Source organism: Carettochelys insculpta, chromosome 2 (genome assembly GCF_033958435.1).
Source record: "Carettochelys insculpta isolate YL-2023 chromosome 2, ASM3395843v1, whole genome shotgun sequence".
Classification (NCBI taxonomy): domain Eukaryota; kingdom Metazoa; phylum Chordata; order Testudines; family Carettochelyidae; genus Carettochelys; species Carettochelys insculpta.
The window spans coordinates 267,435,857-267,462,597 of record NC_134138.1 but is presented as its reverse complement, the minus strand read 5'-3'; the positions used below and the strand labels follow the sequence as shown (position 1 = coordinate 267,462,597).

The following is a 26,741-nucleotide window of genomic DNA, read 5'->3' as shown; positions in this document are numbered from 1 at the left end:
CGATCCCGCAGCCGGGCGGCAGCGGCAGCGGCACCGGCAGCAGCAGCAGCAGCACCGAAACTTTGCAGCAACGTTACCAACCCAGCATCCAGGGAAGCGGCTGAGCAGCGGGAGGCACCAGCCCAGCGGCTGCCGAGGAGGAGGAGGTGGTGGCTGCCCTGGCGGCTGAGCGGCGGCTGGGAGAGGAGGCGCGGAGGGACCGGGCTCCGAGGTGGGCAGGGGCTGGCTGCGGCTGGGGAGAGGATCCGGCCCGAGGCATCGCTCGCGCGGGCGGGCGCAAGGGGAGCGACCGGCGGCCGGCGCGGGACAGGGCGGCGGCAGAGGCCGGCTCTGGAGGGGCCATGTACCAAAAAAAAAAAAAAAAACCTGAACCGAGTCCAAAATGGCTCCTGAGGGGGGAGAGGCCGGAGCCGGCGTGGGACCCGGATGTTGGATACAAAGGCGGGCGGGGGCGAGGGGCGCTGAGGCCGCCCGTCCGCCGAGTGGGGGGAGGCGCTGCCCGTCAAGGCGTGGGCCGGGGGCGGGAAAGAGGCGGGAGCCGTTGTCCTCCCCTTCCCCCTCCCCCGCTCTGAATGCCCGCCCACGCCTTGCCTGTGGCTCGGGGCCAGGCCTGGCTGCCTGGGAGGCAAAGGCCAGGGGGGAGCGTGGTGGATACCCTGCCCTTAGGGGAGTTCCCACCTCACACCCCTTCCCGCTCCCAGTGGGTCCAGCCCGGAAGGAGGAGGTCTTACGCCCCTTCCAAACCATGGCTGGCGTTGGTGCCCTCCCTGGTGTGCGCCATGGGGTATCCTCAGCCGCTTCCCAATCCAGCCATGGTTCTGGTCTCCTCTTGTGGCAGTGAGTTCCAAAGGCTCATTGTGCCGGTGCCCGCTCGCTATAGACTCTTCTGCCACTCGGCTGATGAGCAGCTGTACAGCACCTTGTGCTGAGAGCAGGAGGTGGAAATTGGGAGCCACGGAAGTCCAAACTGGAGAGAGATGCCTGCCCAGCAGATATGATAGAGGAGAGATGGAGGTGGACAGTCGCCTTCTGCTCCAGCATCTGAAAGCAAGAGAGCGCAAGAAAGATGTTTTCTCAACTAGAAACCATAGAAGATATTATAAGAAAGTGATGAAGAAAGAGTGTCTTTCCCAAAAGAATTAAGAGAGCTTGCAAACGGTGTCTCCTACCAAGCAACTGCTATTGAATCCATCTTGGCCAGTAACAATAAATGGGACCCAACGGATCAAACACTGAGGAAAGTCTTCCTTTGAGAGAGATATTGGGGTTGTTTCAGACTACTTGCATTTTGGCAATGCCCAAATAATTTGTTATGCTGAAAAAGTGTTAGAGTGGGAGTTTCAAAAGCTATCAGCATTGGCCTAACTCTACTTCCAATCAAGTCAATGGTAAAACACCTATAGACTTCACTGGGAGATAAGCTAATGCTCTGAGTGGTTGAAAATCTCATTCTTACTGACTTGGGAAGATGATGTGTATATTTCTATTATTTGTATTGCAGTATCACCTAGGAGCTCTAGTTACAGACCAAACACTCCTTTCACTGGGCATTCTTTGTACAAACTTAAAACAAGATATCTCCTGTCTCCTTAAAGGTTACATTATAAATAATGTAGTGTAATGACTCTTTAAATGTGTAGCTGGAAGACTGGGGCTGGAAGACTGAAGCTCTAAAGAGAGCTGAGAAACACTAGTTTTGCCTTGGCCAAATCAGAGTCATTGCACACTGCTAGAGGAAAGCCACTTTCTGTGATTAACTTTGTCATAGTCACAGAAGTGTAGTACTTTAAAGACTAACAAAATTATTTATTTGGACCTGAAGAAGTGGGTTTGTCCCACAAAAGGTCATCACCAAATAACTCATTTTGTTAGTCTTTGAAAGTCTACATTTCTGCTGCTTTGTTTTGTTGGAGGACAGACTAACACGGCTACCTCTGTGTTACTGTTGTCATAGTAGGACATCAGCAGTTGATTAGTTTTAAGTCAGTGCAGATCAGAGGAAAACAAGATACTGGGAAAGCTCACAGTGGAAAGAGCATTTCACCAAAGGCTGAACAGCAACAAAGCTTAACAACAGGAGCAATGAAGTTCAGGTCAGCTCATTAATTTATCCAGTGGGGAGTGAAGCTGAATTTGCCTTTGGTGTAGAAGAAGGTAAGAGTAACTAAGAATTGTTCCTTAAAAACTGTAATGAGCATTTTGTTTTAAAAAGAAGTGTAATACATGAAGCTTTTAACAAAATGTAGAGACGCTCTGGCAAAGCTTTTATATGAGTTTTCAGGCAGGGACATTTTCTGTGTTTGTACAGCACCTAGCACAGTGGGGGTCCTGTTTCTTGAGTGGCATGCCTAATAGCTCATAAAAGGCTTCCTAAAAACAATTTCCAGATCTGAAGAAGTAGGACTGCCCCACGAAAGCTCATCACCTAATAAATCATTTTGTTAGTCTTTAAAGTGGTATAGGACTGCTTTTTATTTCAAGAACAAATAAGTTATTGTCTCTTTAGTACTAGTCAGAAAAATGCACATGAGATTGAACAGTAGTTGTGATTTCATATGTCAAAGACTCTGTCAGAGAAATTGCAGAGTATGTTTGTATTAGCAGATGATGTACCTAGAACAGCTAGTGAAAATGGAAGTCAGTTACCTAGAAAGTAAAGGGAGCAACGTAACAAGTAGCAGATAAAAAGTCCCAAAGAACAAAGAGCAACATCATAAAAATGTTTCTAGGGGACAGATACCACTGGTCCGACGTGTGGCAAGGGAGAACACAAGACAGATAATAAGGCATATCTGATCTACAGCAACTATACTGGTTTAGCTATGTCAGCTTAGCAGTGCCCTGTTGTGTAAGTCAGGGGTCAGCAAACTCTGGCATGAGTACCAAGAGTGGCATGTGAGTTGATTTGCATTGACATATGAGGCAGGAGTTCAGCCCCATCCTCCAGCATGCAGCCAGGAGCTTGCTCAAAGTCATGGTGCCTGTCAACTTACCAAAGACCAGCTAATGCTGCCAACCACCACCGCAATGGTAAAGCTCTGCATCTTTATTTATGTATTAATGAAGCTGTTGTAAATAGGACTATTAGTGACTTAAAAAGTATCTCTGGCACTTAGACTGTATGTACAGGTCAAATTTCATCACTCTGCCTCAGAAAGGTTGCTGACCCCTGGTCTAAATGAAGCCTAAACCAAGAAGGGAGTTTTCAACGAGTGTAAGATGCTACTTCACTGAATAATGTGGCTATATTGACGAAAGCATTCTGTTTTAATCTGTCTATTCTATACAAAACACAATCCCACAGCAGCTCGCTAAAAACTTTGCTCTTTTCTTTCAGATTTCAAAGCACATATACAGCTATTCCTTAATTAAACTGCCTGACCCACCTGAAACTAAACAGAGACAGACTGGGTGACTGATTTTTCCACTGCGTCGAGTGAATTAAGATTGGAACCCAGAGATCCCAACTACTAATCCAGTCCTCTAAACATTTAAACTCTGTCTCCACTATTAAACCACAATGGTTCCTCTTGTCAGGGACAGGTGAGTCCCAGCAGACCCTTCTTCACTGTTTTGCGCTTTCATTCACACTTACGCAAAGTGGGTGTAAAACACTACTAATAGCATACAACAGGCATGCAATTTGCACTGGTGCAAGTGACTATGCAAAGCACAACACAGTGACTAATAAGGCCCTTTGGCTTGTCTGTTTGGGAAAGAGTATTTGTCACACAAACACCCAAGCAGCCTTTTCCTGTTGTTTCATATTTGGATATTTTTAGGGTTGTCAAACAATTAAAAATAATTGATTACTTGTGTGATTAAAAAGATGAATTGTGCAATTAATCACACTGTTAATAGAATACGATTTAACTATTTGATATGTTTTTTACATTTTCAATATAATTATTTCATTTACAATGCAGTAAAAAGCATGTAATGGTCACTTTATGATTACAAGTATCTGCACAGTAAAAAACCAAAATAAATAGTATTTTTCAATTCACCTAATACAAGTACTGTAGTGCAACCTTTTTATCATGAAAGCTAAACTTACAAATGTAGAAATATGTACAAAAATGTATTCAAAAATAAAACAGTGTGAAATGTAAGAGTCTGCAAAGTCCCCTCAGTCCTTATTCAGTCAATCACTCACATGAACAAGTTTGTTTATATTTGTAGGAGACAATGCTGGCCCCTTCTGTTTACAATGTCATCTGAAAGTGAGAACGGGCATGTAGCGGGTGTTGCAAGATATTTAGCTGCCAGATGTGCTAAAGATTCATATGTCCATATTTCATTTATCACTTCAGGCAACATGAGTTCAGGATGATGACCGGTTCCACGTGATGATGCAAAATCAGTACCAGCCAATGCATACTCATTTTTAATATCTGAGTCAGATGCCCCAGCCGGTTGGTATTCATTTTTGGTAGTTCAGGTTCTGTCTTTTCCACTTCAGAGTGTTGTTCTTTTTAAAGTTCTGAGAACATGCCCCATTCCTCATTACTCTCAGATTTTGGAAGGCACTTCAGGGTCTTAAACCATGGAGGGAGTGCTACAGCTATCTTTAGAAATTGTATATTGGTACCTTCTTTGTGTTTTGTGAAAGCTGCAGTGATAATGTTCTTAAAATAAGTAACATGGGTTCGGACATCATCCAAGACTGTTATACTATGATGTATGTCAGAATGTGGGTAAACAGAACAGGAGACATACAGTTCTCCTCCCACAAGGAGCTCAATCACAAATTTAATTAATACTTTATTTTGAATATCATCCACATGGAAGGATGTTCTCTGGAATGGTGGCCAAAGCATTAAGGGGCATAGGAATGTTTAACATATCTGGCACATAAATTCCTTGCTATGCCAGCTACAAAAGTGCCGTGCAAATACCTGTTCTCACTCTCTTGTGTGAAACTGTAAGTAACAAGATGCAGTGTCATCCCCTGTAAATGTAAACCAACTTGTCTTAGTAATTGGCTGAACAAGAAGTAGGACTGGGTGACTTGTAGGTTCTGAGGCTTTACATTGTTTTGGTTTTGAATGTAGTTATGTAACAAAAATATCTACATTTGTAAGTTGCACTTTCAGAACAAAGAGATTGTACTATAGTACTTATATAAGGTGTATTGAAAAATACTGTTTATTTTGTTTTTATCTTTTTACAGTACAAATATTTGTAATAATATTATATACAGTTTGATTTTAATTAAAATACAGAATATATATGAGAAAAATATCCAAAATATTTAATAAATTTCAGTTGACATTCTGTTGTTTCACAGTGCAATTAAGAGTGATGAATTGTGATTTTTAAAATTGTGATTAATTTTATTGAATTAATCATGTGAGTTGTGTGATGAAATGACAACCCTCCCTGAAGGGGAGCTCTAAAGAGGAGGGTGAGAAATTGTTCTCAGTAGTGTCAGATGGCAGAACAAGGAGTAATGGTCTGAAGTTCAAGAGGGAGAGATGTAGGTTAGATATTAGGAAAAACTACTATGCAAATGAGGTGTCAAATATGCAAATTTATATCTCATTTGCATTTTCAACTTACCTCATTTGCATGCCTCTTTCGAAAGAGGAATGCAAGTGTAGATGCACTCTTACAGTTATAAGAAGGGGAACACACAGTGTGGTTTATTTTTAAATAATTCTTTATTCCAGAAAAATGCAACAACAAAAATAAACAAAACATAAAACATCAGAAACCACCAGACGTAAAATGTACTTCTTAGTGGACTAAAATAGTTTGAAATTATGTGACATGTTGTGTAATAACACTTGGGAGTTCATTGGTCATGCAGTGTTGCATAGTGGTCAGGTCAAAGACCCATGACCTACAAGGGGGTTGTTGATAGGGGAACCCAGACATTCCCACTCTACTGGGCTCCAACTCACAGCTCCCTGAGGGCTGTCAGTGCTCTGACAGCAGAGGCTGCTCAAGGCTGACCTCTCTGTGACCTGTCTTATCTTCCCCTTGTGATTGTGGCAGTCACTTGTTCCCAGCCAGGGTGAGCTGCAGGAAGGTATACCTAAGGAGGTATGTTAAACAACCAGCATGGTCAACAGCCAAGGTGGGCCTCAGGGCAAGCTGGGAGGAGTGCCTGGCTCCATGCCCAGAAGGGGTGGGGCCAAGGACACACAGCCCTTGGTGCTGACTGGACTGGTTGAAGCTCTAGGCCTCTGTGTAACTGTCCTCCTTGCCCTCTGCTCTCAGCAGGCCTGTAAACAACTTGTCTGATGGTCCACCAGCTTACCCTGATGAGCCACATGTTCAGCCTGTGGGTGGCAAGTTGTCTGCCACTGTTGTAAAAGGTGAAGTAATAAAAGTTTAAACTCATGTATTTTAATATCCTGAACACATAGCTGAGGTGCATTGGTGCTGTTCACTGACACAGCTGTATTTGCTCATAATTCTGCATGTTTGAATGCAGAGGTAGTCCCTGAGAAATTAGGAATTCTCATGTTGACAGTGGGGGGAAAAAGAGCTCTTTGCTTTAATTTTTCTTGCAAGCACTTATTTGGATTTATTTATTTTTTATTTCAGGATAGTTTCATTTAAAGTTGTATGGCGCTGGTGTATCTAAAAATCTAAAAAATCTTGGACCATTCTGGCCCCTTTAAAATGAAGTGCCTGAACTGGCATTGCTTACTAGAGCAAAGCTTACATTACTTATATACAAGATGAGGCTTTTAAACTGCTGAGTGGGTGCAGCTTGCTGCTAAGTTGTTTTTCACAATGACTGTTATTTATACCAAATTACCCTAAAAACTCTTTGCATCCTAGCCCTTTTGAACTTATTCTGAATGACATAGTTTAATCATGCAAACTATTTATTGAAAAAAAACCTTTTATTGTATTATTTAAAAAGTGTAACTAACCCCTTCCTGATAATATTTACTCAGAATACAAGGACATTTCTAAAGGAGCCATCATTTAGGGTCTCAAATGGTGACATAATTAGGCAATTTTTAAAAACAAATATTAATTTGATAGTAGTTATGATCCTGTTGTAGAACAATATGAAGAAAAGAGAGGGTGTAGCAAAGAGCTCTAAACCTGTATGTGCACAGAAAAGCTAGGTAGCTGTAATAGAAGCTAATAAATAGCTCAGTGGTGAGCACATTGGCCTATTATACCCAGGGCTGGGAGCTCAGTCCTTGAGGGGAGCCATTTAGGAGGTCTGGGGCAAGCAATTGAACAAAAAAAAAACTGTCAGGGACAATGAGATGTCCTGCTGTGAGGGGAGGGGACTGGACTCGATGACCTCTCAAGGTCCCTTCCAGCTCTATGAGATATGCATGCCTCCATACTTATGTATATGTAACATTTTGCAACAGTGCAATATGATGGGTCTACATTGCAACCATTTGTAATGAATGGCAGGTTCAAACAAGGATGCGTTCTTGCCCCACCCTCCTGGGCATTTCTGTTCTGCTAAATTGCACATTTCAAAACTTGTGCAGCAATGTATTTCTCCACACAAGATTAGATGGCTCTTTCTACAACCTTCCAAGACTTAAGGCCAAAACTAAGGTCAATACAGTCCTCATCTGGGAACTCCTCTTCACAGATGATGTAGCTCTCATCGCTTATAATGAAAACATGCTACAGTCGCTGATGGATTCTCTGTCCAGAGCCTGCAAGTTGTTTTCCCTTGACATAAACATGAAGAAAACTGTTGTATTCACTCAAGGTATACCTCAGCGACCCAAGGTCATTCTGGATAACAGCACATTAGATACAAGAATCTAATGTAGCACCTTACAGACTAACAGATATTTTGGAGCATACACTTTGGTGGGCAAAGAACCACTGGAAGGGACCCTGAGAAGTCATCAGGTCCTGCTGTGAGGGGAGGGGACTGACCTTATCATCATCCCTGATAGATTTTTTTTTTAAATTATTTGCCCCAGACCTCCTAAATGGCCCTCCTCAAGGACTGATGTTGTCCAACAATTCTGTTATCTTGGATCTACTGTCACCACAAACCTATCCAAGAACTGAACATCAGAATTGGAAAGGCAGCTATGATTTTTGGTGGACTTACAAAACGAGCATGGAACAATCCTAAACTGATAGTGAAAACAAAGATACTAATCTATCAGGCATGTGCATTGAGTGTCCTGCTATCTGGTTTTGAGGCATGGACCTCCTACTTGAACCAGGAGAAAAAACTGAACAGCTTCCATCTTCACTACCTCTGCAGAATTATGAATATCAACTGTCAAGATAAAGTTTTAAATGTAGATGTCCTGTCAAGATCTGGTATACCCAGCCTTATAGCGATCCTGAATAGCAGAAGACTACAGTGGCTTGGTCATTTGAAAAGAATGGGTGACAAATGTCTTCCCAAAGAAATCACCCAATATTGCTGTTCTGCCAGCTCAGAAACATCTGTTCTGATCTTCAATGCTCTCTTCTCTTGAACCAACTTCAGTGTCTCTTGGGTAATCCACTTCTTATTGATCTTTTCTTCTTCTGGAACAGTCTCCTCAATTGCCTCTTCTATAGTGATGGCTATCCCTGTGACTTTCTTATCTAGGTCTTTCTCTGCGGTGATATTCATAATCTTCTCTTTGACCTCTGTTCTGTATGCATTCCCTGTTTCTTCCTGACATAGCCTCGCCACATCTCTTCTTTTCTTAAACTGTGTCTTACATTTTCTTTTGAGTTTTATCTTGATGTTTGCAATCACTAGACTGTGGTCTGAGTCTATATCTGCTCCTTGGAAAGTTTGGCACTGCTGTACTGATATTATCTATCTTCCTCTTATCAAAATCATATCTATCATGTTCTTGGACTTCCCATCATTCAATTGCCATGTCCACTTCCTACAGTCCTTTTGTTGGAATCTCGTGTTGCAGATCATCATCTCATGCTCTGTAGCAAATTCTAGCAGTTTCTCACCTGGTTCATTTCTTTCTCCATATCCAAACCTTCCCCTAATTGTCTCCCAACCTTCGTTACCTTTTCCAACCTACACATTCCAATCTCCTCCGATGATCAACACATCTTTCTTCGGTATCTCCTCCACCGTCTTTGTCAAGTCTTTGTAGAATAGCCCAATCTTTTCCTCCGTACTGTCCGACATGGGTGCATACACCTGAATGACTGAAATGTTGCAGAGTTTTGCTTCGAATCTTGTGACCATCATTCTTGCACTCACCAGTTTGTATCCTAATAATGCTCTTCTAGCTGTTTTGCTAAGAAGGAATCCAACTCCTGCTTCGTGCTTTGTTTTGTTTCCTGACCAAATGACTTCAAAACCGCATCTCTCTCCTGATGCCATCCAATGCATCTCTGATGTCAATGGGATTTCTCTATTCAAAGCAGTTCTAAACTGGGGCTTGAGCGTATATGTACTATTTGGATGCAGGTGAGGTGACTTCACTCTAAAACAACTCTTGACAAGTTTAACTTTTTCTGTGATGGGGCTTAATTCATGTACCACCTGAGTGCTCTTAAATCTAGCAGATGAAGGTACTAAAAGATCAAATGGCTGGAAACTGAAAGCAAAGTTCCCACTGGAAATAAAATAACACATTTTTAACAGTGCTGGTAATTAACCATTGAAACGCTTACTGTCTCTTCTATTTGAAGTCTTTAACTCCACTGCATGTTTTTTCTAAAAGAAATGCTTTAGTTCTGTTCAAAGTTGTTGGGTATAAGCTAAAAAACTTTGAAATCCTATATCATGATCTTTATGGTCTTTCTGGCTTTAACATCTATTAATCTGTCAATTAGTGCCCATGGAACTTGCAAAGACCCTTAAATGGATCTCTCTATAGAAATGCAGAACATCAGTGGCAGTAGCAGCTTTCCTAGCACCAAATCATTTCATTTGCAAGATGGTTGTCTACATGCCCTTTATGTAAATAAAAGGGTGGTAAAAGAAGGAAGAGTGAAAATGTAACAGAAAATGTTCTCCCCTCATTTTAATGATAGCCAGAAAGGCAGAGAGTGGCAAACTAAAGCAATTTAGGCTTTTTTTACACTTCTAAGTTTAAAGCACCAAGACACTTCAACACAGCAGTGTGGTCACAGCACTAGGTAAACCACCTCCACAAAGAGTGCAGCTCCCAGTGCTAGGAGCCTGTATTCACTGGCACTTCAGAGCACTGTAACTTGCTGTGCTCAGGGGTGTTTTTTCACACCTCTGAGCAAGGAAGTTACAGCTCAGTAAAGTGCCATTGTAGACAAGCCCTATTAGTCATTGTCATTGAGCCTCTTTGGGAAGCAGCTGGCAGAGGGGAGCAGGGTCAAGGTGGCTACCTGCCCCTCCTCTATACCAGGGTCCTGGTTGGACCAAAGGGCAGGTAAGCACAGTCTCTAGTACTGCTCTAGATAGCTGACAACAGCTTCTGTGGGTTGTTGCAGCAGCTGGGAATAGCCTAGGCTCAGGATTAATAATAGTCCTTGTATTTGGAAGCCTTGCTGTGGGCTGGAGTGAGGAGCAGTGTTTACACAGACCCTATATATGTCAAGGACTCCCTCTACTTTCAGAGAATTCACCAGGGGTCAGACCTGGCTGCTTATATGTCTGAGGCCAGTGGATCAGTGATGAATGCAGCTTTCTAAGCTATAAGCCCCAATTGGCCACAGAATACCCTGTGCCATTATAAGCAAGTCAAATAACCTGTCTGCTTGGCTCTCCCTCATCCCTAAAGTGGTGATAGTATATACCAGCCTTACATTCATTAGCTGAAATTTGCACTGTGCAGTGCTTTGAAATGTAATGATGATTAGTTAGCATATGTCTACATTACAAAAATAGGTTGAATTTGTTAAGGTCAGTTTTCTAGTACCCACTTTTACAAAGTCAAGGGTGCATGTCCACACTGACATAATAAAGTTGATAGTGTGTACCTCTTAGCATTGCCAGGTTTGTGTCAACAGTGCACTCAATGCACTGTGGCTACCTATCTCACAGTTCCTACTTCTCCATTACATTGTGGGTTTCTGTCCCAGTTTATGACAAGACAAGTGTGCTGCGGGTGGTTGTGGGTGTGTGCCATCAGCATCCCATAGTGCTTTCCCCTCCTTTTTTGAAAGCAACAGCAAAATGTGCTTTTGCACCCTTTTTCATATCGGTGCAGACACCATTGCAAGGCTAGCATGGAACCCATACAGCTTAAAACTGTTCTGGCAACTATTATAAGCACCTCATGCATGGTGCTGTGGTTTGTGTGGAGCCTAACCAGCCTTCAGAGTAACGAAAACTCCAAGGAGGACACAGTCATATATGAATGTGAGACACTGGAGAGGAGGAATGGGGAGATGCTGGCTACACTTGATGCTTTGTATATAGTGCAGCAGCAGTTCTGGTGTGGTGAAACAAGCTCAGACTGGTGGGACCGCATTGTTCTTCAGGTATGGGATGATCAACAGCAGCTACAAAACTAGGTGTGCATAAGGCCACTTTCAAGGAACTTTGCAAAGTGCTTTTTCCCTCCCTAAATTGCTGTGATACCAAAAGGAGACCTGCTCTCAGAAGTGTGTGGCAGTTGTTCTGTGGGAGTTTGCAATGCCAGACAGCTACTTGTCAGTGGGCAATCAACTTGGAGTGGGCAAATCTACAGTGGGGAGTTGCTGTGATCCAGGTAGCTGAGGCAATCACTACCCTTCTGCTATGAAAGACAGTGACTTTGGGAAATGTGCAGGACATAGCGAATGGTTTTACCATGATGGGGTTCCCTAACTGCAGTGGGCCAATAGTTGGAACACACATCCCCATCCTGGTACCAGATCACCTTGCCACATAGTACATAAACCACAAGGGATACTTCTCCATGTTGTTGCAGGCACTGGTGGATCACAATGTGGGATGATTGGAAAATGTGCATGACGTGCGTCTTTAGGAAATCTGGTCTGTTTAGAAAGCTTCAAAATGGGACTTTCTTCCTAGACCAGAAAATCACCATTGGAGATGTAGAGATGCCAATAGTGATTCTGTGTTAACAACTTACTCCTTGCTTCCTTGGCTCATGCAGCCATACACAGGCAGCCTGAAACACAGTAAGGAGCAGCTCAACTACAGGCTGAGCAAGTGCAGAATGGTAGTAGAATGTGCATTTGGCAATTTAAAAGCCAGGTTCAGGAGCCTCTTGACTCAGTTAGATCTCAGTGAAGGCAACATTTCCCTCGTGGTGGCAGCCTGCTGTGTATTTCATAACTTTTTTTTTTTGGGGGGGGGTGGATTTCATGCCAGGCTGGAGGGCAGAAGTAGATCACCTGGCCAGTACTTATGAGCAGCTAGACACCAGGGAAATAAGGAGAGCACAGTGAGGGGCACTGCTAATCAGAGAGGTTTTGAAAAAACAGCTATATGAATAATGAGCCAGCAACACGAGAGTCATGTCTGTTGCTCTTAAGGCAGTCCCCCCTGAATGATGTGTATTGCATGTAACTGGCCCCATGCAACACAAGGAATAAAACACTGGGGTTTTTTTTAGATTAATTGTTTTTATTTAGGTGGTACTAAATGAGTTTATGACAGGGCCTTGGGTGTGGGTAAGCAAGGGCATTTTGCCATCAAAGCTGGGGGAATGTCAGCCTTCTGCTCTCAGAAGCGTCCCTGGGAGTGGAATGCAAGGCTGCACTTGTCTTTCCCCCATGCATTCTGTAGTACTGAGATGGGAGGTCAGGGAACATGATGAGGAAGGTATGTGATTCATTATGGGCTCCAGTGGGACTCTTGTACCCCTGTAACAGGCATGACAGGAGCTCTGTTTGCTGCCTTATCAGCTACAACTCCTTCTGAGTGTTTAATTTACACTCTCTGTGCTCTCTCCTTGGTTCACGGTCTGTTCTTTTTTTCCCATTGGCCCATCTCTCCTCCAGTGTGGTTTCCTCCACACATTTAACTGGGTCCTCTCCATGCAGGTGGCTTCCATTGCTCTGTGAACATACCTTCCCACATTCATTTTCTCCTGTGGATCTGTGCCAGTCTAACATCTGGTGGGGAAGGGGCAAGTCTTGGTCAAAAAGCCTATTTTTGAGAACACTGCAACAAAACATAAGTGAAGACCAAACATTAAGGAGATACATTTACAGTATATAAGTTTAAAAGCACACTAAAGAATCTCATGAATGAACCTCTGGCTACATCTACACTAGCCAAAAACTTCAAAATGGCTGGCAAATGACAATTTCGAAGTTTACTAATGAAGCGCTGAAATACATATTCAGCACCTCATTAGAATGCCAGCAGCCGCGGCACTTCAAAATTGACGCAGCTCACTGCTGCACAGCTCGTCCAGATGGGGCTCCTTTTCGAAAGGACCCGGCAACTTCGAAATCCCCTTATTCCTATCAGCAGATAGGAATAAGGGGATTTCGAAGTTGCCGGGTCCTTTCGAAAAGGAGCCCCATCTGGACGAGCCACGCGACAGTGAGCCGCGTCAATTTGGAAGTGCTGTGGCTGCCAGCATTCTAATGAGATGCTGAATATGTATTTCACAGCCACGGCCTCTGTGAAAGATAAGGAGGATATATTCTGTGCAAGCACAAATTTTGGCTTTTAAATTATCTCTTCAGCAGGTACTACGCAGAGACCTTAAGGGATCTGCTTGGCATGGTTCGCTTCCAGCCATGGCAAGGCACAGATTGGGGGCATGTTTTCAAGTCTATGATTGCAAAAATAGTTTCTGCAGCTGTGCACGTTGCAAGTGTGTGTGGGGGTGTGTGCCTAGCTCTCTCAGTCACCACATGATCCCCCATGCCTCCTTGTCTGGGACTGAAAATTTCCCTTCCCACAGAAGCCCAGAGAAGGGAGGGGGATAGTCCTATCGTGACAGAGCAGCTTGTGCTTTCTTAGCTGTAGCTGGTCACTGAATTGTTCCCCCCCGACCCCCTTGGCTAGAACAGTGAAAATGTCCTTTCCCCCCAGCAGCCCAGGGAGGGAAGTGTGGTGGTCTATACATGGCATAGAAGCTTGTGCTCTCCTCTTTGTGGCTGTCTGCCTGTCTCTGTCTCGGTCACCATGTGGTCTCTTCCCCCAGCAGCCCAGGGGGAGTAGTGGGGGTGGTCCAGACATGGCTGAACAGCTTGTGCTATCATATAGTAGCCTAATGCTCTTTCCCCTGCTTTTTCTAAGTTGCAGAAAGAGTTATTAGTGTCTTCAGACTAACAAATATTGATAAGGAACATATGCTGACTGAATGTGGGCACAAGGTAGGTCAGTATGCTGCACTACTCTGTGGTGCCATGATGCCACATTACTTGCTGGTGGCTTGGTGTGGAAAAGTGTCCTACTGAGGAGGTCAGAATAAGGTAGGCCTCCCTAAAACCCTTGTGAGAAGAACTAAAGAGTGCCTGTCTGAGACCTTTATGGAGATGTGCAAAGAAGATCGGCGCTCCATCCCCAGACACATTAACAATTTGTTCCTGGGCTGTGTAGTTCAGCACCTGCCACAGATCACACCCAATTGCCTTAGCCCACTTGTAGCATGATTAAAAATGGGTTCTCACCAGACGTGCCCTCCCTACTCTCAGGGATCAGCTGTGAAGTGTCCTGGGAGAACGCAATAGTATCCAGCATTACAAAAAGTTTCTGGTTCTCAGTGATATCAGCTGCTCCATTTATCTGTTAACCACTGTTGTCCTCTTCCTCTTCCATCATGTCCTCTTTACTGTCTCCAGAGGATTCCCAAGGAATCTCTTAGGGGATATCCACAGACTCTCTGTAGGGACAATGGTTGGGTCACTCCCTAGAATCACATGCATCTACTCAAAGAAGCAGCATGTTTGTGGCGATGACCCAGGAAGTCCATTTGCTTCCTTTGTTTTATGGTATGCCTGACTGAGCTCCTTTATTTTCACATAGCATTGCTGGGTGTTCCTGGTATATCCTTTTTCCTCCAGATGCTATGAGATCTTAGCATATATGTCTGCATTTCTTTTGCTGCTTCATAGTTTTCCCAGCACAGATTTCTGCCCCTGCCCCCAGCAAAGAGGTCCTGCATCTCCTGCACGCTCTATGCTGGAGTTCGTCTGCAACCCTGGGACTTCATGGTCAAATGTGCTGCTGAGGTGTGCTGCCTGCTCTGCTCACCATACTGGCCAAATAGAAAATTAAATCAAAATTTTCCCAGGCTGCTTCCTGCACACCTGGAGAACTGCAGAGCTGAAAGTGGGGACAAGAGTGATCGCAATGGGGCACTGTGGGACACCTCCAGGAAGCCAAGAATGTCAAATCTCACCATGCTCCATTTGCATTACCCTAAGAGTGATCGTGCAAGATTGAATTTGGCATTGCTTCTTATGAAAAGCGGATGTACAAAAGTCAACCTTAGGAGCCCTTAAAGTTGATGGACTGGACCCTGTAGTGTGAAGTGATCCCTTAGAAATTCAACCTAAGTCACCTAAATTCGACCTAGTGTAGACCTAGTGTAGGCCAAGTATTATAGTACATACTGTGGGCCATAGCAGGAGAAAGTCAATGCCCATCCCATTTGCTTTCACCACAGCTGTTTCTCATATTGCTCCCACAACTGTGCACTGCAGGTTGGACAGTTTCACTTTAGCTTCAAAGGCTAAATTGGCACCTGTTTCACAGTTTGCAAACCAGCCCGTTAAGTCAAACTGAAATCAGCCCTGTCACCTTGAAACAAACGTGAGGCAAGCCTGGAAACCAACAGCTCCTTTTTGAAGCCTGTCTGCCAGAACAGGGCTGACAGGCAGACATCAAAGAAGTGCCACATCCCAACCTCAGCCCAGTAAAAGCACTTTCCTGGCAGCTGGGCTGCTTTGAGCTTTTACTTTCCCTAGCTTTACCTGTGGCCTCATGCCTCCTTCCACACTTGAGGTATGTACAGAGGGACCTATAAACCATTGCCCTGGGGTGTTTTCATGGTATATTTTTAGTGGTTGTCCCAGATTTTTGCCCTTTGTTCCAGATTTCAGTGCTTGGAGCGTGAGGAACATGTATGAGAATGCCCAGTAGGGCCAAGATGAAGTGCTCCTGCATCGCTCTTATGAAGGCTGAAGGAAATAGACTCCCTCAAAAGACACAGGGATGGTGGGGAGGGAACGGAGTGGTGCCTCAAAAGACTTTGAAAACATTCTGTCCTATTTATACAGCACAAACAGTGCTGGCCTGCCTCATATACGGTATGAGGCAGACACACAAAAAGCCTTCAAATGAAGCTTTATTTTGCTATCATATGCTGATCAGTACCATGCCACTCTGATTCAGATTATTCCTACTAGGGCAGATTTGCCATTGATTTAGTTGGGAGCAGGAGTAGCACCATGGGTATTGCTGACAGTCAAAGATATATACAAACAAATGTTTGGGCTCCGCTGCCAGGCTCTGTCCCAGAATTCCCTGTGTGGTTCCTGGCATGGAGGGCCTATTGAATGGCCTCTTCACAGGAACTGGAGGAGCCAAAAATTAGGACGTATATATCTACCTCTACACTTTACCTGTCTCTGCATAGACACCAGCCAATAATTTGGTTCTTGGGGGTGAAATGAAAGCCAAACTACTACATGGCTTTCTGTTTATCTAAATTTTGCAATCAGTGCTTTAGTCAGGAACAATTCAGACACCAAGAGGTTTCAGTACTAGGGAGTCAGACATCTCTAAGCTGCCTCCTACCTTTTCTGCTTCCCCAGGCCTGCTCAGACCCTACTATCAGTGCAGCGTCCTGCCATACGCCACCAGCCATGCAACTGCGAACACAATTTTAGCTGGGTGAGGCTCCCATAGCCCATTGCTTGCCCACCCAGCTCTTTCCATCACTTCAGCTCTCCAACCAGCCTAGTCCTTTGGCTCCCGCACCCAACTCTTACGTTAATTCCGCATCCCCACACTCACACCACTTCTTTCTGGCTCCCATGCAACTGATCCTATTCTGTATCTGCCAGTGATCACCTCTTATTTTTGGGGAGGGGAGAGGAATTAAGTGGCAAGAGGCTAAATATTTCAGCAAGAGTGGCCTAGGGATTAAGAGCTGCCCAGGCAACTGTGGGGAGTTGCAAATCAGACATCTGCCCTTGGCAGGAGGCCTAGACCGTTTCCACACAGGCCACTTCTGAAGGAGAGTGCCATGCTAATACACGGAGTGAAAAATTTTCAGGAAGAAGGGGCCTCCAGAGAAGGACTTCCTTCCAGAAGTCCCCCCAGGGCTGCACTTCTACACAGCGTTTTGGAGTCCGGAAGAACGGTTTTGCGGACTCCAAATCACATGATGTATGCTAATGATGCACAGGGAATTTGCATCTGTGCCTTATTAGCATCTTTTGCTCCGTGTATTAGCATGCCACTTCCAAAGGAAGCAGCCTGTGTAGAAACGCCCCTAGTGAGTGAGGACACAGGCTGGGTACTCTCACCACAGGCAGATAGAGAGTCCACAACTCCCTGCAGCTGTCTGGTTGTGTTACCAACCCTCCCAGACTGGCTGGGAGTCTACCAGAAGTGGTTTCAATCTCCCAGTTACTTTTAGTAGCAATCCAGAGATTTTAATAGGCCAAAAATTCAGTTAGTGACAAAGCAGGGCCAAGGCAGGTTCTCTGCCTGCCTTGGTTCTGTGCAGCTCCTGGAAGGGCTGACCTATCCAGTTCTTAGGTGCAGGACCAGCCAAAGGGGTTTCCATGCACTTTGTCATCCTGATTCCGCTGCTTCCTTTGACTGGGAACTGCAGCCAATGGGCGCTGCAGTGGCAGAACCAGCTGGCTACCCCTGAGCCTCGAAGTTGGACAGACTGACCACTTTTAAGAGGTACCTGAGGTAAGCAATGCCCAGAATGTGTTTCTCTCCACATCCCCCACCCCAGACAGCTGTGTGCAGCCCTCAACCTCCTCCTGTACTCAAACTCCCTCCAAGAGCGCACACCCCAAAATCCCTGCTTCAGGCTCAGCCCAGAGCCCCCTCCCACACACTGAACCCCTTGGCCCCACCCCGCAGCCTGCATCCCTTCCTGCATGACAATTCCGTTCCCTAGCCCACTGAAAGTGATTTAGAATAGGGGAGAGTAAATGAAGAGGGGATGGGGGATAGACTGAGGAGGGGTGGGACCTTTGAGAAGGGGCATGGCTTCGGGAAGGGGCACAGCAGAAGGCGGATGTTTGGTTTGTTCGATTAGACAGTTGGTAACCCTACTTCTTGGGCTCAATGGGCTGTTCTTGCATGGCTTCTGACCTGGCTGAGGCTGGGATTTTGGGAGGCAGTGGAGAAAGGATGGCCCATCTACTTTCAAAAGTGGGAGAATGGTGGTCTCTTGACCCCTGTTCCAACACCCCTGCCATGAGACCACCCTGGTCTTCTAACCCCTGTTCCACCGTCCCTGCTATGACAGCACAAGGGTGTCTTAACCCCTGTTCCACCACCCCTGCCATCTCCCAAGGCAGTAGATAGAAATCAAGAACCACTGGGCGGGGAAAAACAGAAGATTTATTTAAAAGAATATGTAGAAGTATCCATGTATCTCCCATAACAAGAATTCAACACTTTCCCCCCTTTAATTTTGTGTCTGATCAAAATTTTAAAAATAAAGGGACTGCTAATATTAATAGATGAAACGCATCTGAATTCTATAATAGCGGAGGAAATGAAAGACACAAAATAACATCACATTGTTAAAAGAGATTTTAATAATGATTCTGCCTGCAGTTGCTATTGTTATTGCATAAAATGTAGCTCATTAAGGAAGGAGTTGAGGAACCAACATTTTTATGACAGTTGAACTCTAAAATATAATTTTATTTTATTTCTTATGAGTGTGAAATACTTGCAAGTAGCAAAAGTGCAAGGTGACCCAGGTCCCTGAGTGGCTCTAACCCCTAGGCTGAACTAACTGGGCAGGTAGTGAAGACTAGCTTTGGGCAGAATGAGACAGTTGAACCCGGTCTATGAAGAGGGCAGGTCAGAGGCCAGATGAACACAGGTGCCAGGGTGAGGAAATAAGCATTTAGAATGGATATCTCACTACAAAGGCAATTTTCCCTCTCTTGACGTTCACACCTCCCTGCAACTGCTAGGAGTGAGCCACATCCACCCTGACTGAACTGACCTCATTAACTCTGGTCTTGCGCTTGATAAATAACTCCCTTCTTTCCCTGTGCCAGTACATATATGTATCCCTATCCCTGTGATTTCCAGTCCCTGCATCTGACAAGTGGCATTTACCCATGAAAGCTGATGCCCAAATAAATCTGCTTGTCTTTAAGGCACCGTAGGACTCTTTGTTGTTTTGGCAGGTACAGACTAACACATAAGACTCACATAGTTTATCAGCAATTCTGTTGGCAATTTAAGGGGTGGTGCTTACAGGCTTTGAAAGCAGCCTCACTCATCCTCTTGCAAAGAAAGATCCAGCTCACCTGCTTTGAGGACTCTGGGAAAATTGCAAGTGTGCCCTTGCAGAGCAGCTACCACAACATCAGCTAGGGAGGGAGTTTTAGTCCTGCTATCTCGGGTATGAAGTTTTTCTCCTTACGCGTGGATATGAACTCTGTTGTCCCCAGACTTCCCCTCATGGGGGGAGGGAAGTCACAGAATGGAAGAAGACAATGAATACATACAATTATGCCAAGTGGATCAGCGTTATGGACTCGAGTGATTTTGTGGAGCAGTCTTACTCTCTAATGTCACTTCTTTCTTTCCCCGCCTACCCTGATTCCCACAGATCATCCAGGAAGGGAACTTCCCTAGGCAGGGAGGACACTATGCCATTGAATTTAGATCCCGTTTCTTGTCATTTCAAATCTAAGTCCCCTTTGCTCCTAGTAATAGAGAAGTGTGGGTCAGTAGCTGTTAGTCATGGCCCAGGAGGAGGTGAGTATCAAAGGGTGGAGGGGGCATCATACCCTTTCTTATGGCTCCTTAGTAAAGTAGAAACCCTGACCCCAGTGCAGAAATTCTGGAATGAAATTGCACTTTAGATTACAAGGCAAAACAATAAAGAGAAGAGATCATTAAACGTTATTGTATGAGAGCTATAAGAGTCACCAGAACAATTTAGAATATGTAATTAAGAGTACAATACAATTTATTTTTATATCTCATTCTTCATACAAATCAGCAAATCCTATTACTAACCCAAAAATGCAGAGCAAACTGCAAACAGTAATTTAAGAGATAAAGACAAAGTGGCTATTGAACAATATATGTCTCACACTCTCTGAGGTCTGGCAGCAATTGTGGTTTAATATTTTAGTTACTGTGATAGGTTATTATGCTGAAAAAAAGTTCATTAATTACCATGCGAAATCTAAAAAAACCCCTAACCATAAAGAAAGAATATAATCAGTCTTATTGACTGGAAAACAAATAAAGCTATTTAAAGGGAAATGAAGGGTGCAAAATTAAAATAAAACAGATTAATCATTTTGATCTGCATTCTCTGGAATCTACAGCTCTCTTTGATCCCTTGGAATCTTGATTTAAACCTGGTTATGGGGCTCTCAGTGGTCAGTGTTCTTCAGGTGATAAAGACAAGGCATCAAATGCACATGTGTTGGAACCAGGTGCTAATTGGTTCCAGTCCAAGGAATTGCATCTGGTTTGAATTGGGTCCAAGGTGTCCATGCTGAGGCCCACTCACAGCTTTTGAAGCAGTTGGACCTAAGGGCATTCATGCATTTGTGGACTCTGGCAGGTGTAACAGAGCTGCTATCTTGATTGTCTCCATTCTCAGAGGGCAATGTTCAGCAATTGATCATCTGTGTCACAGATATTTTTGTATATCACAGTGGCTACGTCTACACTAGCCCCAAACTTCAAAATGGCCACGCAAATGGCCATTTTGAAGTTTACTCATGAAGTGCTGAAATGCATATTCAGTGCTTCATTAGCATGCAGGCGGCTGCAGCGCTTCGAAATTGATCCGGCTCGCCGCCGCGCGGCTCGTCCAGACAGGGCTCCTTTTCAAAAGGACCCCGCCTACTTCAAAGTCCCCTTATTCCCATGTGCTCATGGGAATAAGGGGACTTCGAAGTACGTGGAGTCCTTTCGAAAAGAAGCCCTGTCGGGATGAGCCGCATGGCGGCGAGCCACATCAATTTTGAAGCGCCGTGGCTGCCCGGATGCTAATGAAGCACTGAATATGCATTTCAGCGCTTCATTAGTAAACTTCGAAATGGCCATTTGCGTGGCCATTTCGAAGTTTGGGGCTAGTGTAGACACGGCCAGTGTGTTTAAGGAAAGCCATGAGATAGTTTGAGTTGTGGAACTATGGTCTAGTAGTGTAGGCCTGCATTCATTTCAACAGAATTGGATCTGCTTACTCCAGAGTTCAAATCTGAGCATGTCTTTGTTTTGATAGACTTGAATAGTACAGTTTGCTGACCTTCCGTCTGAACACCTAACATGGCAAAAAAAAGGAGAGATGTAGTTTGCAGTCTAGGGAGCCTAATGAATCTGCAGTTGCTCCTGGAGTTCTAAGCAGCAAGAGAAGTTAAGAGAGCTAGAAAGCTGTGACATTTCTTTCTTCGTGTGACACTTGACATGATCATCCACTGCTTTTCACTCCCCCCACCCCACTTCCCGACTGGATTCTTGAGACTATACAGTACTCAAAGCGAAGAATGCTGGGCGCAGTTCAAAGGTTAGTATTAATCAAAGACCTACATTGTATGGATCTTGGGTTGCCTCTCTCCTATTGCTGCCACCCACCAGCTGGGAGCCCTGGCATCCTTGCTGACAGTTCTTTGGTTTGTATGGGTTGGGATGGCTTGCAGGATTTTCTCACTGGAAGGAAGTGGCAGGCCAGGCCCAACCAAAGCCACATCCACACAGTTTTCCTAAAAATATAAAAAGAAAGCTCTCCTTGTCAAAGCTTCTCTTTGCCACTGATTCAGCAGGTAGCAGGGGCCCTCCCAAGAGGAATCCTTTCACAAACGTAGTAGCTCATTCTCACAGTATTTGGTGCTTTTCTTAAAACCACAGCTCCTAGAGATGTGAATATGTGGGAACGTTAGCTTTCATTTTTTTAAAAAGGAAAGTTTCTAGCCTTCAAGCTTAGACACAGTGTCCCTAAGTGTTCAAAAATCTCCAGAAGACAAATAAAAATAACCCAACATTATAAAAAAATCCCTCAATATTTTTGAGCTTGTCTCATGATGTTTGTGATCCTGACTCAATTTTTTTAGCATGTGAGTGTGGCAACACTGCAAATTTACAATGGAGTTAGTAACTCTCCTTCAAAGAGCGGTTTGCCCCAAAGTCCATTTTCAAACTGTATATCTCTACTGACTTGCCCTTTATCTAGGAGAGACACTCTCATCCCTTAGACTGGGGAGATACTTGGAGAGAGGATCTATTTATGTACTCCTGACACCCACTCTCCTTCCTGGTAGTCTTGAAGGAATCCTGGACAAGTAACTGCAGCCATGCTGGGAACTATAACTTACAGCATGCGTTGCTGTCTTGGTCCCATAAGGGAAGCTAGCTGGAGGAGAGATGTCTTCTAGCCCTCACTCTACTTTGGAACTCAAGATTCCATCCTTGTACAGAGATAGCACACTCCATTTCATCTCCCAGCTGGCTCTCAGCCCACTTCCTCTCCCTCAGTGATTGCATCTCCTGTCTAACGACCATGCTTTCCAGAAACCCTCAGGTAGGCTAATGCTAGGTCAGGAGGGTTCCCTCACTAAGGTAGTATACTGTTTTCAAAGTGCCTGTAACTTTTAGAATTTGTTTCCCCACTGGTTTGGCATCCCAAAGGTCAGGACACATAGTGTATGTATTTCCTCACATCGTTGCCAGACGGTGCCATCTGAGAAAGCCTCAATCTCTCTGATGATTTTGGAGGGACTTTGTTCATTGTGTCATTGTAGGCAGTGATGTACTTTGCGTGGCTTACTGCTGCTACACTGTCATCTTATTAGGTGTGCAGCAGGTAGGTGTGCTTGGAGACACAGGTTGTCAGAAGAGGACAGAACAAAACATTCTAGTGGAAGGCGTGCTGCCTGTCATCTCTTCTACACAAAGCAGGCGCTGCTGAATTAGGGTTTGACCTCCATTAAAAGCTGGTTGGCCTTTTAGATAATGTGGCCTTCTCATTCCTTCAGATTCTTCTGTGGCTCCAATAAGTTTATATTATATGTATGCTGAAAGGGGATCAACATGCAGCACACTGTGTGTATATATATATATATATATAAAAAAGCATAAGTACAGCTGACGTATTTTCGTTTGAACTCATCATCATTCTTAGATTTTAAGATCAGTTGGTCAACTTTAAGTTATGCCATCTGACCTCATGTGTAATAGAGTTTTTAGAATTTCACCTCATCAACTCCATTTTGAGCCCAACCTATCAATGTAGCAGAGCAGAGTATTGTTGCTTCACCCAATGAATTTGCCAAACATACAAAATCTCCCATCCAAGCCATCAGGACTGTGGGAATAGGGCAGACACCTTACCATATTTGGTGCAGAAAACAAGTCACTGAAATTTTGGTAGTTAATAAAAACTGAACTTTTTAATAATTTCGCCCTGTGTTAAAAGGCAGCACAAGGCCAAAGCACCAGGTCAGTTCTACTCTGATGGTTTCACTGAGACTCCTGTGCTGCATCAGCTGTGTTCTGCTGCCCCACTGCCTGTGGGTCACACAGCACGCGCTGCTGGAAGGTAAACATATTCCCCTGTAAATGACATGATGTGATGATTGTAATAATCTTTTATGGAAAACATTAATGTTTTAGTGCAGTTATCTTCCAACTGTTAGTGCGTGAGTTAGTCTAAAGAAACTAATAAATAAAGCAACTTGCAGTTAGTAAAGCTGACTGCAAGTTGCTAAATGTGTATCTTTTTCCGCACAACCTGCCCCCCCGACTCCGGAACACTCAGGCAATAGCACTATCATTACTAGACCAGTTTATTACATTCGTAGCAAAGTACATAGATTCTCACAAACAGTGTTGCACAGACAGTGTGTTAGATCTCTGCACAGGGGTTGCCAAGGCAACACTTAACAAAAACACCTAACAAAAAATCTTTGAGACACTGAGGGAAGGATTATGTTTGCTTTCTCAGGGCTGGACCAAGCACAAGTTTTACTATTTGTGTGGCAGTGCCTAAAGGGACCATACCTAAGTGTGGGGGTCCTGACTGTATTGCATACTGTACACACAAAGGGATTCATGGACTTTCAAGACCAGATGGGACCATTATGATCATCTAGTCTGATCACCTGTTCAAGACTGTTGAACATTATCTAGTAATTTTTGCCTCAAGGTTATAAACTTAGTTATAAGTTTACAATCTCACTACACACAAAAAATAAAGCATGAGGGGGAAACAGAAGTACCGAGATATTAAGTGACTTGCCCGTGGTCATGCATCAGGGTGACAAGACAAAGAATAAACCATTTCTGGAGTCCCAGGCCAGAGCCCTGTCCCTGGGACCACCCTCTCTCTCTATTTTTTACACATTCACAAAAAAGACCAGCACAGTTACAGACCGTGTACTCAGCTGCACAAAGACCAGTGCAGCTGTCAGTAGAGAGGAACCTATTGTCTCCCTGGAGTTCTGGCAAACACTGGGCCTATTTAAGGAGCATTGCACTTCTGCACTGTCCTCAGAGCCAGGCTGTGCCTTAAGGGGTTTATTACAGCTCATATCCATTGTGATTGTTATCCTCTTGAGCATGGTGCAGTAGCTTCTTTTGAGACAATCTCATGCCATCAACTGAGACACAGGATGTTAGCAACCTAAAGAAAGTGTATTCTAAAAAAAGATTCATCTGAAGAAGTTTATGCCATTAAAAAAGACACTAGAGAGATGACAATGGCAGGTTTTACAGAGTTGTGTGTGTATGTACCCGCTTTGCCCATTGTTTCAAAAATTTCATCTCCTGTCTGGTATGATCATTCTCATCTATTTGTAGTCTGTGTGTTGGCATGAACAGAGTTATGACTATGGAAATGTGCAATCTTGTTAATAGGTATAGTTTAAAATGATTGTTAGCAGAGTATAAGGCCTTATACATTGAAAGTGACATATGGCCAGGGTGCATAATGGTTCACTTTGGCTGCTAATTTGAGATCCTATTCATGGAGGAAAAAAACCCACTTCTTTGCAGTCAGGCTTCATTCTTTCTGCAGTGTATTTTTTAAGCCAGGCAGTTCTACAAGTGCTCCAGAGAAGACATTTCCTGCTCTCATGGGTGTGTATTCAAAGCTCTCTTCAAATCTACAAGGGCAGGTCACTATAACAAAAGCTGGAATTATTCAGTGAAAGGTTGGCCATATAGTGACCCTCTTTTAATTGAATGTAGTGTTTGTGTAAGGTGGCAGATTGACAGCCCTGGAAACAGAAGCCACCGTGAACAGGTCCGGCAAGGGAAATGGAAAGAAAAGTTTCCCTAATGCCACAAAGGTAGCATGCCTCATTTGCTGATTGATATATGAGGTGATATGAACACAGACAGATTACAATTTCTTTAACCTGGAAAAATATTGGTGGACAATGAACATGGGATTTTACCAACCACAAGTTGGTCAGGACCTTAGTTTTAACTCAGATCAGAAAAATGACCCCTCCCAACAGCACAGCTCTCCTCATTCCATTGGGCATTGGGTTGGAAGTTATTGAGTCATGTCTTCACTAGGAAAAAGGGAGTATCCTTACCACATGTTAGTTGATACAAGATAAAGTCCTATTGCAGACAAGTTAGGCTGTAGTGTTATCATGACTTACAAGATTGATTTACCCTAACCCTAACCCTAGTTTTTACCTGGGCTTCCTAACATGCATGAAAGCTTCACTAGTATTTTACCTCATGGCAAACATAAGGTAAGAATACACTTTTTTCCTAGTAAAATGGAGTCCTTCAAGACTAGAGTGGCTCCCAGTGAATCAGCCATGTTGCTTCAGACAGACCTTTACAATTTCAATAGAGGTGTTCTCAATGAAATAATAGGGAGTGCCAACCCAAAAGTTCTTGAAAGGGAAGACAGCACAAGTCAGAATGGTAGGTGTATAGGAAGTCTTTCACATTTGCTCCAATATGCAAATACAACAAGAAATCCTGTGGCACCTTATAGACTAACAGATATTTTGGAGCATAAGCTTTTGTGGGCAAAGACCCGCTTCATCAGATGCGTGAGTGGGGAGGTGGTTCTCATGCATCTGATGAAGCAGGTCTTTGCCCACAAAAGCTTATGCTCCAAAATATCTGTTAGTCTACAAGGTGCCACAAGACTTTTTGTTGTTTTTGAAGACACAGACTAGCTTGGCTACCTCTCTGATAATATGCAAGTACTTATGCAGCAGTCAGATCAGCAGAATCCACTTAGGCTGGGTCTACACTAGAGAGCTTTGTTGACAGAAGGGGCCTTCTGTCTACATAAATCAGTGAGTGTCTACACACTTAAAGCATTCTGTTGATAGAGTCTGGACAGAATTGTGCATTTGCCTTGACAGTATTATCCCTGAAAAATCTGAGGCATAACAATCCATCGACAGAGAACTGTCGGCAGAAGTGCAGTGTGGACACGCCTGCCAACAGAGAGGAATTCCGGTTGCCGGGCAGCCCTTTTTACAGAGCTGCCATTCTGCTTTCTGGCACCAGACAGCAGTGTAGCCTGGCAGTTCACTTTCGACAGAGCAAGTTGGCTGTAGATGCAATCTGCTGACAGATGTTCTGTCGAGATTTCCCTGTCAACCATAACTTCTGTCAACAGATGCCTTTAGTGTAGCCATAGCCCTAATGTATAATGAGAGGTAGTTATACTTTTTACCTGCTGATGTACTAGTATACTTTTCAGATTGGTCTCTCC

The 26,741-nt window shown here is 44.1% G+C and overlaps 1 long non-coding RNA gene across 1 annotated transcript; it reads left to right on the top strand.

Moving 5' to 3' along the window:
• Positions 1-228: 228 nt before the first annotated feature.
• LOC142008946 (uncharacterized) lies at positions 229-26,741 on the top strand. Its single transcript, XR_012644278.1, has 3 exons — positions 229-4,415; positions 6,226-6,323; positions 26,730-26,741. It is a non-coding gene; the product is annotated as an uncharacterized LOC142008946 (long non-coding RNA).